Below are 12,864 nucleotides of genomic sequence, written 5' to 3'. Positions count from 1 at the left end.
CAATCTTTCAAAGGTCTTGTTAGCCTATTCTTTTGCAGTGGCCTAATGGCCCTTAGCATCATCATGTTCTCAAAGTGTCATTGAGTTTTCGGGGGTTAGAATTTCTTTTCATGTTTGTTTTCCCTTAAAAGGCTCATTATCATGTCTCCATGTAGTGTTTTGATAGGTCAAGGAATCAAAAAATGGTTTTTCCATTCTCAAGCTTTCTTTAGTCTTGCCAAAAATCGTGCCTGTTTTGAGAGGGAAGTTTGCTTTTGAACAAAGCCTCATTTTCTGCCAAGTCTATGTGGGTATCCATCAAACTGCATGTGCCTAAAATCTAGGTCCGTGTTGCAAGAAGGAAAGAGAGTCACATTTCAAAGCAAGTGTTGAGTTTAATGAAGACAGATCGAACATGTTAGGGTTTGTCACTTTTGTTTTCTCCTCCACAATTGTTTTGAAGGTTTTCATGGCAGCCAACACTTTCAAAGCATCAAGGAAGAGTGGCAGTTGCTGGTTTAATAATTTTCTGTCATACAGATCCAGCACAAGGATGCACGAAATGTGGATGCACTCTATTTCAAGCTTCCAGCGTCATGAATCTTTATTGCAGAACAATAAATCGTGAAGATGCTGTTATCTTGAGTGAGGTGGAGGTTAGGAACAACTGTAAAGTCCATGAAAGTCATTATATACCTTCCATGCAAGACATGCATGTCATCCTTGCAGAGAAGGCAGGCATTCTTGAAACCCTTATTGAAATAGCAGCTTGAATTTATATGCTTGAGTAGATAAAGCTTTTAGAGTTTGGTTATATCAAGGCAAAGATCCAAGGAATGAGAGTGTTTTTACATTATGGTAGACCTTGCATCAAGTTATGTGCAATGTTCCCTGTTTAGTGACATGCTACAGGGAGTCAAATTCTGGCCTGCAGCATTCCCTAGGCTAGGATTAATGAATTAAATAAGGGAATGAATGATTAATTTAATTTGTAGCCCAAAAAGCTAATGATTGGAGATTAAAAATTATAACTCATTGATATAACTTAGTTGGGGCCATTTCAAGTTATAAAGTTGTTTCTCCTAGGCAACTAAACGTGGGGGTCATTTAATAATTAATAAACTTTGTACTGGTTGCCTAAGTTGGCCAAGGAGGAATTTCTAGAAGCATCGATGGGTTCTAGAAGAGTTAGCAGCTAATTATAAATAGAGATCAAAGCTCTTAGAAGGGGGTTAAGCATTATCATTTGTCTTCTTTATCATTTAAAAACTCTGCGATCCAGCATATTCACAGGACGAAAACCCTGTCTTCTGCAGCCTGGATGCAAACCCAGGTCTGTCTGTGGCGACCCCTCTGGTTGCACTGCCGTACGGCTATGACTGTGCTAGAAGATCTCCAGACACCGTCATGGGATTTCAAGTAGACTTCAGCCAGCATTCGTGGGGGTTTGGACTCAGTTGTCAGCAAACTTAGCAATTCTGTAGCAGCACATTTCCTGTCAGATTTTACATTCAGAAATAGTGGCTCCCACCCTTAGTGAATATCGTGCTATGCATGTGGGTTTGGTCGCCAAACTTAGCAATAGAGGTAGCCTTTTATTTGTTGCATGTGTGATTTGAACAGAATAATGAGCAGCAGAAATTAAATGGAAAAATAATGATAGCTGCAATCTTATTAAACTCATTCTGTGAATTTGTTCTTATCATAATAAGAATTTCTGGGTATTTCATAAGTGTTGTTTTCTATAAATTATTAAAACCAAATCAACCAAACATCTGTTCTTTGAAAATTTCAAGTAAGAATATTTCATTATGGCATTGAGATTTGTATATGCCATCCTTGTATTTCATTTAGATGCATGTTTTGATTTGTTTTTATACCAAGTTTAAAGATAAATGCTATCATACTTCAGTTATGATGTTAAGCATTTTAAGGATCAAGACTTTGTTCTTTATTGCTACCATTCAAAAGGACTTGGAAGGGCTTATGAGTCCATGCAAAGGGTGTAGAATGACTCAAGTGACAGAGATAAAGACACATGAGGACAAAGGACAGCAGGAAGTAGTAGATAAAAAAGGGACAATACAATATTTGGTTTAAAAAGAGTTGAAGAGAGTTCAGAGGGCAGCATGACAGTTGTGAGCAATTGTTTGCAACACTAAAATCACAAGCCAGTTGAAACAAGATCAACTCTGAAATGTCTAGCAAAGACAGTTATGATGAAGAAGACAACACAAATAACTGACACTCACAAAGAACAGTCATTACATTAAATGACAGTCATCACATCCTAGGACTCTTTTTGGGGTATTTGGCTCTTTATTAAGAGGTCACAAGCAGTGAAGAAGGGTTAAAGCATGTTAAAAGACTTTAGGGTCTATGCATCACTTAAAGGAGTACTTCAAGGCCCCGTTCATTCAAGGATGACAGTCATGACAGCTAACATGCATGAAGACCTTGTGTCAAGTCATGGGAGAGAGAAGGACAGTGTATGACAGTGAAAGGATTCTTATTGTGTAAAGGTTGCCTACACATTCACGACAGTCATCAAGTTCATTCTCTGTGAAGAATCATCCATAGTCTATTAAGACTACAGTCGTAAGGACAGCCTAAAGCAAACTTTAAGCATACACAGCTAGTCACCATCATGGAAGACATCTAGAACCTGCACACCTGTGAAAGAAACCTACACATCTGAAGGTAGCATTGCCATGTGCATTAATGGAGTATTGTTGATAGGTGCAGGGTATGCTTGTGAATAAGGTAGTGTTGACGTGTATTTTGTACACAATCAAACACAGAATAAAATACCTAAGGGTACCTTATCCTCTCTTGAATAAAGCCTCTGATTGCTGAAGATATCGCGAAAAAGGATCAATCAGGATGACTCCAAGGTTCTTTTTAGTAGGGTCTCTACGTGTGGATAAGCTCCAGTGGTATGATGTGATTTGCTGGAATCACAAGGGGACTTACATTTGATGATTGAACTTCTGATCTGCTTTGCTGGAACACAGGCTCTTACTAGCTTAGATTTGAAAAAATGGAAAAAGGATGAGGGCGAAGAGAAGATTTAATCCTAATACTAAGAATGTAGGAGCAATGATTGATCTTTGGTGATATCTTCAGCAATCAGAGGCTTTATTCAAGAGAGGATAAGGTACCCTTAGGTATTTTATTCTGTGTTTGATTGTGTACAAAATACACGTCAACAGAATTGGCGCTAGAAGGAGGGCGAGCATTTGAAAGTTCGATCTTGTCAAGTCACATAGCATTTGAAAAATTTTTCCAGAGCTTTTTACCCTCCTCCACGCTCGACAGAATTGAATTAGGAGTGCCTGACAGCGAACACGAACTCTTGAATCCAAGGAAGATCAGTGGAAGGTCATTTTCAACACTCGACATAGGTGGTACAAAGAAGGAAGGTGATCGTTGGGTCGTCAGTTGGACTTGCGCAAGAAGAAATCAAGCTGGAACCAGTTGAACGTTCAAGTTGAATCCGAGATATTCAAGATCTCTCTTATTCCAGAAAATCCAAAAAAAAAGTGAAAAACCAGAAAATCGAAAAAAAAGTGAAAAATAGGAAATCCAAAAAAAGTGAAAAATAGAAAATCCAAAAAAATCAAAAAATCAAAAAGAAAAGATTTTCTCAATGGAGCGACAACAGTTTCACGAGGAGCCACAAGTTGATTTTCCTGAACTTTGGTGGAGATTAGATACACAACTTTATCCACAAAGATTGTCCGAGTTCGCAAGACCAGGGCAGTGTCGAGTCCACGAGACAGAGGGACATGATGAAATGCATTGCTTGAAGTACTTATCAAGGATGGAATCGGCAGCACAGGGAAAAATCTTCTTTTGGGATGTCCCAAGGCCAGAGACAGAAGAGGGCAACTTCAGTGTCCCAGAGAGCAAAGATCCTCTTCTAAGCTTCATATGGATGATCGAGAGTCAGCTCATTTTGGATGGTGAAATGCGTTTGGAAAACATATTGCTACCATTGTGGTGTAGAATTCACAACTCACCTCACTCTGAATTTACTTGCTCAATATGTGAAATGGCTATCAATCAAGTCAGAAACCAGTTTGGAATGCCAACTTTGTCCGAGGAAGAGTGTATTATTAACAGATCTTGGGGTGCTCATCTCGCAGTTGAATTTAGGAGAACCTATGAAAAGGACATTGCTCCAGCATCTGAATGTGAGAAGGATCAATTGTACGTTGACGATACAAATGCACCTGAGGAACAATGTATTACAATGGATAGCTTGCCATGCCTTGCACCTGAAAAGGAATATCATGAAACAAAAGTTGAAGAAGTAATTGAAGATGCTCCAGCAGTAATAAAGGAAGATCTAGGAGTTGAACAAGCAATTAAAGAAGACGACTCATCCCTTGAAGAATTCTCGTTTATGCTACAAAAGGAGATCCTTGAGATTGAATTGCAGGATGTTTCAAATGGCCTCATTGAAGAAGACAATCAAGTTGACATGTTAAGTGAGCCCAGATATGAAGAACAATTCAAAGGGGCGCTTGAAGATTTCATCACCATTATGCTATTTGAGGAAGCATTGAAGGATCTTGTAGAGGAAACGCAAATGGAATCACTGCCAAATTTTTTTCAAGATAAGCAAGTTACTGTGAGTGATATGATCCGTCATCAACTCCGACCTCCTGAGACTAAGCTTGAAGAAGAAAGGCCACAAGAGATTATCTTTGATAGACTAGAGGAGATGTTTGAAGCTCAATCCATCAAGGAGACTCTCATTTTTGAAGATATGCTTACAATATTTCATGAAGATGCTTGGTTTATGCAAGATATCTCAGTGAAAACAGAGAATCTTGAGCTATTCGAAGGGGCGCTGAGCTTGTTTCAAGAACTTCCTAATCAAGATCAACATGTTGTGGATACTCGTGGAATGATTCATCACCAATGGCGACCTCCTGAAGCAGCTGGTGACCTCGCTTCCAACAATACAGTGTCGTCTGAGCCTGAAATACGCCAGGTCGTCTCTTTCCTTAATCCTAGCTTTGAAAATTATTATGATTTTGATTATGAGGATTTTGGGAAAACAACTTGCATTTGGATTGATCATGGTCCTAATGAATTACCTCAGTTGATCATTTTGAGTGAAAACTTGCTTGAGTATGAGAGATGCATGGTGAGAGTTTACCTTTCTGTGTTTAAGGATGAATTTGCCCGATTGAGAACCATCACGTTTGCCATGCTCCTGTTGCACAACCTGAGAAATCATGTAAAGTCATGTATATATTTTGCTTCTTTGAGTCGTGTTGAGTCTAGGACTCTTGTATATAGGTTTAGAGTAGGTTTTCTTTTCGTGTTTTTAGATTAGAGGTCTTTTGAGCCTTGTTCTTAATTTGCCTTGAGTCATTTGACTCATGATCTAGTGTGGCTCAGGTAGTTTAATTGTTTGCTTTCTTTAGATAGTTTGCTTTTGGTGTGTGTTTTAGTTTAGTTTGCTTTGAGTCGGTTTGTCGGTCGGTTTGCTTTAGTTTAGGTGTCTTGAGTGGGAGCCTCCATCTTGTGAGAAAGGTGTTTGTGTTGTTGCTCACACACTGGCAACATCCTGGATCTTATGTTAGACTCATTTCTTAGATATCTATTCATGAAGTGTTTGGAATCCGAGGTTGTTCCTCTTTAGCTTTATCATCTGATCAGGCCCTGTATTTGACTTGGAAGGGAATCATTTTCTGTGTCTTGATGCCGACATCTGTTGATTACTATATCTTCACACATTAATAGACTCCGAGTCATTATGGTTTTCAGGCAAAGCTGTGATTGGTGAAAAATCTAAAATCTAGCTTCAGCGCCACCGCAATCCTCAAACCCTAGTAAGCTTCACTGCTTACGAGCCAAACGAATTGACGGAGAGAAAAAGCAATATCAAAGGGAAAAAATGAGAAAAAAGAGAAAATGAAAGACAAAAATGAGAAAAAAAAAAATGAAATGAAATGAAATATCAAAATTGGCTAAGGGGAATATACGGATAACTCCATCGGGGCTATAGACGCCTGGCTGGCAATGGAGCAATGTTCGTGAGCTTGCGGCGATAACCTCGTCGGGACTATGGACGTCTGGCTGGCAGCGAGGCTCTATCCAGGATGCTTTTGAAGTTTAGATAAACTACGTAGTCGATCACAGGGGAACCTGAAGGTCATAATTGTCTTGTCGAGAGGAATGAATACACTTGCACACACCTGGGTAATCAAAGACTAAGTGTCTAGATCTGGTTAAAGATTCTCCTTCTACTTTGAGTGCATTTTCTAATCTCTTGATGAGCTAGGTTGAATTTTCCAGAGGTTCTAGGTGTCGATTGAGTCTTTATCTCTGAAATGTTTCAGGAACATTTATTCAAGGTGGCGCTAGATGTTGTGACGTTTTCACACATCGCCCCATTGCAAATGGGGGCCCCCTCTTTTTGCTCGTTTTGCCTGTTCTTTTTCTCTGCTTTTTAGGGTTTTGGTAGTTTGTCAGTTGTCTGGATTTAGGGTCAAGCCTTAGGGTTTCTGTTTTGTCGTTTTCAGGCCAAAGTCCAGTCAATCTTGAGAGTTTTTTGAGCTTCCTTTCGTAGGATGCAATTTTGAATAAAGTGAATTCGCCAGAGGCTAAGTGAGTTGGTCTATTTTCAATTGGAATTTTGAATGAAGAGTCTAAATTTGTCTAAGTGTGAATGATGAAATTGCGAATTTTGTCCAATTGAGTGATTTTGACCAAATTTTGAAAATTTTGATATTTGATCCCGGGCATTGGAAAGGTCTTGTTTTTGCCTTGTGAAGTGATTGTAATCCCGAAATCATGATATTTTGGCCTGTAGGAGCAAAATCGCTCCTGTCCCTTAGTGAAGGACCAGAGCTCGTTTCTCAAAATCTTACTGTCTCTGCAGGATCAAGACAAATTTTGAAGTGGAAGTGATAAAGGGAGGGATGATCTTTCCGTGAAATATAATTTGAAGAATTTCACAAGCATGGAAATGTGCCAGGAGTAAAAATCGCTCCTGTCCCTCAGTGAAGGACCGGAGCTCAAAATCAAACATTGCCTTGTCCTTGCAGGATTTGAACAATTTGACGATTTAAGGAGAACCAAGGAGATATGTTTCATCAGTTGAATATAATTTAGAAGTGCCTTCGTGAAGGAAAATGGACCAAAATGAAAAATCGCTCCTGTCCCTCAGTCAGGGACCAGGGCGAAATTCAGTGTAGCTCCCGTCCCTCTCCCAGGGACCAGAGCGAAATTCCTCATAGGGCAAAATTTGAGTGAAGATTGAGCAAGTTTTGAGTTTGAAGCAAGAAAGGAGGGTGAAATGAACCCGTTGAAGACAAATTGAAGATTGCAAGATGCATAATGAGACCCATATTGGCCTAGGCACTCCTGTCCCTCAGTCAGGGACCAAAGCGATTTTTGCCTTAGGTTAATTTCTTGCCTGTTAGAACGAATTTCATGCCAAAGGCAAGTGAAGGGGTACACAACGAGTCCGTTGAAGATAAATTTTGAAGTTAGCAAAGTGTGATGGAGCCTACAATTGCAAATTCGCTCCTGTCCCTCAGCCAGGGACCAGGGCGAAATGTTAGTTAATTTGTCTTTCTTCAAAGTTTAAGATCACTCCAAGTCAAGAAGTAAGGTGGCAAGGACGTTTTGAGGTGTCTCGACGAAGTACAAAGTTACAAAGACCGCCAAAGTCGAACAATTTGCACCAAATGCCCAAATTCGCTCCTGTCCCTCAGTCAGGGACCAGAGCGAAATTTCTATGAAGGCTTGGGTTTTGAAGGTTTATCAAAGTTTCAAGTGTCCAAGAGGGATCAAAGGACCTCATTCTACATGGTGAAAGCGATTGCAACTTGATACAAACAAGGTTGAGCCCAAGATGCCCAAATTCGCTCCTGTCCCTCAGTCAGGGACCAGGGCGATATTCATTTCACTAGCCAATTCCTTCAAAAATCACGCCAAGTCAAGGTTGTACAAGGTTGCACAGGGTCTAAGGTGTCTTAAGAAGATGATATGCAAAGAAATCAAACGTCAAAAGGTGATCAATTGGGCCAAGGAGACAACATCGCTCCTGTCCCTCACCAAGGGACTAGGGCGATTTTCACAAGATCATTCATTTTCCTTCAAAATCATGACAAAGCCAGGTTACACAAGGTCAAAGATATCATTTGGGAGGGAATGAACAAGAAGCAAAGGTTGAAAGATAGCAAATGTTGGCTAGAGCATAAAGATCGCTCTTGTCCCTCACCAAGGGACCAGGGCGAAAACCATTTAAGCATCAAAGTGCCTTGTTAACGACAAGTAGAACAAGCATGGAACGAAAGGATAACGTTGTTTCTTCCTCATGATGAAATTTGGTGATCATAGAAGCTAAGATCAAGGAGAAAGCACCAAGATCGCTCCTGTCCCTCACCAAGGGACCAGGGCGATGATGGTCACAAGAGGCATTCATTTACAAAATTAAGTCAATCAAGCTCAAGATCCTTGTCGAAAATGCCAGTTTCAACGTGAAGATGGAGGTTTTGAACGTAAAAAGCAAAAGAATCAAGACTAAAAGGATAGTTCGCTCCTGTCCCTCTCCCAGGGACCAGAGCGATGTGGTTTGTACCCCTTACATCTTCCATGTTTGGCGCCAACATCATTTTCAAATTACATTAAATGCTAAAATCGATAAAGTTTGAAATATTCAATTAAAATTAGCATTTAAAAATAGCGCATGAAACATTTATTAATTAATTTTGCCTTTTTCAAAAAAATTAATCACGAAGGCATTTTAATTAATTATTAATTTTAATAAAATTGGTGCGCTTGGATTATATTTTATAAAAGTCGGCCTTGATTTTTATTTGAAATTTGTTTTAATTGCCTTATTTTTACAAAGTCGGCCTAGAGGTAAATGAGAGGGTGAGCGCCTATAAAGGAGGGGTGAGTTATTTCATTTTCAAATCATCATTCAAACTTCCTTTGCATGCGATTTGGAGAAGACAAGGAGGAAGTGCGAATTTCATTGAGGAAAGGTGCGAAATTTCCATTCAAGGGGAGTGCGAACTTAGTTTGAAGTGGAGCGAATTTGCCATCAAGACGTTGAAGACCCTCCCCCAAAGGTGGCGAAGTTGCTAGCTTGAGAGAGATCACGTTGAAGTCACCAAATTTCGATTTTTACCTAAGCGAATTCCTTTGTTTTGCATTTTAGAGTTAAGCTCTCAAGTAAGGTATGGCAAGATCCCTTGTTTTAATTTCGAATTTTGATCGTCATAGCCTTAAATTTTGAATTTTTGAAATTTTGAATTTCAATAAGCTCAATGTTTTTTTTTTAGGAAATGATAACTCCAAGACTTATCATGAAGTTTCCTAAAAATTAATCTAATCTAGTTATTCATTGCAGAATCATGTTACTAATTTTGAAATGTTGTGTAGGCATCAAATGGAGATCTCATCAAGGAAAATCAAGCCAGATCAAGGGCGGTCTCCACCGGGACGATCAAGCAAAGACAGGGGCGACCTCATCCAGTTTATCATCGGCAAGGACGACCTTCTTTGGACTAACGTCATCAAGGGCGACCTCTTCCAATCCAGCGTTCCAAGGCGAGGTACATCATCATCCTGCACATCAAGGACAAAAGGAGTTAGAACAAGAGTTAATTAAAGATAGCCTCTCAACGACATCAAATTGAATATCTAGCAAGCTACAAGTGTCAGATGAGGTGGCATCCTAGTCATCACTCCTCCAGTCAGTGTGGTCCACCTCAGCATGTCCAAGATTCAATGTACCTAACTCATGGAAGGTGGCACAAACTTCGATGTACCTACCCCGGCTATTCATTGGTGGAATTTTCCAGAGAGGACATGTGTCCAAGCAATACAATTATTTCATTGGTCAAGCATTAAATGTTATGTAATGGTTGTAACAAACCCTAATTAGGGTTTTCATTGTAAAATCTTGGCCATTGATCTCGAATTGATCTAAGCCATCGAATTGTATTGTGGGCACTATATAAGCCCTGGCATTTCATTTGTAAAGGCTAATTAGAGAGAGTTAGAGTTAGTTAGTGAATAGAGAGTAGGTAGAAGGTGATTAGAATAGCAATTAGAGTAGAGTAGAGAGAGAAGGCAAAGATTGTTGCCAAGAGGTTGTTGTAAAGGACTTGTAACTTCATTGAAGAAATGGTGAAATTTATGAGTCAATTCGACAATTTGCATGGTCTTTATACTTCTCATATTTGATTTCATGTTATTAGATGAGTGGAAGAAATATGCTTGATTGATGGTGAAATTCGCATATCCATACTACTAGCGGTTTGTTGATTGCAGACTTGCCTTGTGTAGTCAACTGGAATCGTTCAGCTTAAGCTTAACTTCAATTATCGCTTCTTCATTGATATGCATCAACCTGATGGTGTCTATGCTTGCAGTGATGATTTGAACATCATAAAGCTTCCCTTCGAAGATCGCACTAGCCTTGTGGAGATGGTCCTGCGATGTCAAAACAAGACCTAGTTAGAGTTTCATCAAAGATCAATCATTGCTCCTACATTCTTAGTATTAGGATTAGATCCTCTCTTCGCCCTCATCCTTTTTTCATTTTTTCAAATCTAAGCTAGTAAGAGCCTGTGTTCCAGCAAAGCAGATCAGAAGTTCAATCATCAAATGTAAGTCCCCTTGTGATTCCAGCAAATCACATCATACCACTGGAGCTTATCCACACGTAGAGACCCTACTAAAAAGAACCTTGGAGTCATCCTGATTGATCCTTTTTCGCGATATCTTCAGCAATCAGAGGCTTTATTCAAGAGAGGATAAGGTACCCTTAGGTATTTTATTCTGTGTTTGATTGTGTACAAAATACACGTCAACAGGTAGCCAGCAAAGAAGGTCATTGCTTCCATAGAAAATGATAGTCATAAATGGCAGATCTCGACTGAACAGTGCATAAGAATGGGATTGGAAAGTGATCAGATTTTGTATTATGGCTGGATCAAGCATATTTTTGAAGTGAATGTATACCAACAGTGTCAAGAGCCATGAGATAGCAAGGAGGACTATCATAATAAATAGTCTTTAAGTTTGAGTTATCTAAAAGACAAAATCATTGATCTTTATGCAAAAGAGAGGCAGATCACAGTGGACAAAAGATATGAGAGGTATGTTCATGCTTGCTTTGATCCCATGGATTGTTTGAGTTGCTCAAGATGTGTAGTGAATGACAAGTAAAGAACAAGTTACTTATGGATACAAGTGATTGAAGTCAATACGATAAGGAGATAAAGATATCAAGTTCAGTGGTAAGTTCAATTTTAAGACTCCTTAGAGATATTTTCACTCCACAAAGACTCCTTATGGGTATTAATGGCAACAAGGAGCAGTTCTAAGCAGTTTTGAAAGCTTTTAATCGACTATTTCTTTTCCATACGACCCAAGGAGTTTTTCAACCTTCAAAGCTTTTAAAACCACATGCCCTATGATCATGGGGAGAGGTGACAGCAATCAAGGAAAAGTAAAAGGAAGTTATGCAACATATGGAGAGAATATAGGCAGTTTGAAGACTTTTAAAAGGAGTTGAGGAAATTTAGGCGGCAGTTCCAAGCATCTAAGAGCATATTTATGAGTTTCATCAATAGATGAGTCAAAGAGGAGGACTTCATGAAGACACCTTTTTTGGAGCAGTTTTGAAGGCTGAAAAGTAGCAGCAAAATGTTTGGACGCCCAAAAAGTTTGACTCAGCAAGTAATGTAATCAAAATGTCTTTTTTTTCTTCTCACATGTTCCTAATTGTAGCTAGCTGTTGCACAGCTATAAAACCCAGCCTTGGGACTTATTTCTAAGTCAGTTCATGCTGTCTAGGCCATATATTGTAACCTGAAACAAGGTTCTCTTGGCCTAGATTTTGTAATAAGACCCAATTTTCAAATATGTACAGCTGCATGCAAACACCTTTTATCAATAAAAGTAAATAGTTTTGCCTTCTCTAATATGTATTTTGTGTGCAAATATGAATGATGGATATGTTTTTTTGTGATGTAATATTCAGTCCTTGAATTTCATGTTTGATTTTCAGCACCTTCATATAGAAACAAACATTTTCCGTGCAGGTCATAAGCTGTGTCATTGATTCAAACAACCTTTTTGATGTGAAAACTTGATTTCCTTCATAATGTTGTTTAGTTCCAACTTTCTTATGAAACATTTATGAACATATATGATAAGAAAAACTGAGTTGTGCATATTGTAGTTTGCTGGTTGAAGAGATTGTGTCCAAAACTGCAATATAGGTCTGAAAAACAATTTGGTGCATCACCTTAGTAGTTATAGGTCTTTTTCAAATCATTCTTCTTTCCCTTTATCCAGCAAGCAGTAGATTAGGTAAGTATTAAAAGGAACCAACCTTCTCTGGAGGTTGATCTTTACTATTAGAGCCCACACTTCGAGAGGTCATCCCATGTGTCACAAGGTTGCTGAGTTTAGAGCTCAGCAAGGGTGCAGGCTTTTGCGATAGCAAGTCTGTGGCAAGGTATACAGATATATTTTGTGTTGCCCATATATAAATCCACTCATGTTTCTTTTATTGTTACAAGACGTGGACTTGGTGTTGACTTGATAGGCTGAGTTTCAACTCAGACTCAGAGTCGACAAAAAAACTGGGCACAAATTCAGTAGAGTTGCATTTTGAAAAAATAAACATGATATATATATCCATATAGGGCCTTTTTCAGCCTACATATATGGGTTTATCGTTTGACTGCCCGTCCATGTCTACTATCAGACTATTCGACTCTATCAATTGCCAAGGGCATGGGGGAGATCTGTAGACCCACACCCCAAAAAATATAAATTTTTTATTTTAAATATCAAACTCCTGATTATTCTTATAAAGAAGAGAAGGGGTTG

General features: G+C 39.0%; 1 long non-coding RNA gene across 1 annotated transcript; it reads left to right on the top strand.

Moving 5' to 3' along the window:
- The first annotated feature begins 1,226 nt into the window (after positions 1-1,226).
- Positions 1,227-11,948, top strand: LOC131044289 (uncharacterized). Its single transcript, XR_009105638.2, has 2 exons — positions 1,227-2,742; positions 10,836-11,948. It is a non-coding gene; the product is annotated as an uncharacterized LOC131044289 (long non-coding RNA).
- The last annotated feature ends 916 nt before the right edge of the window (positions 11,949-12,864 follow it).

The sequence above is a fragment of the Cryptomeria japonica genome, chromosome 10 (genome assembly GCF_030272615.1).
Source record: "Cryptomeria japonica chromosome 10, Sugi_1.0, whole genome shotgun sequence".
Taxonomy (NCBI): domain Eukaryota; kingdom Viridiplantae; phylum Streptophyta; class Pinopsida; order Cupressales; family Cupressaceae; genus Cryptomeria; species Cryptomeria japonica.
This window is presented reverse-complemented; position numbering and strand designations above follow the sequence as displayed.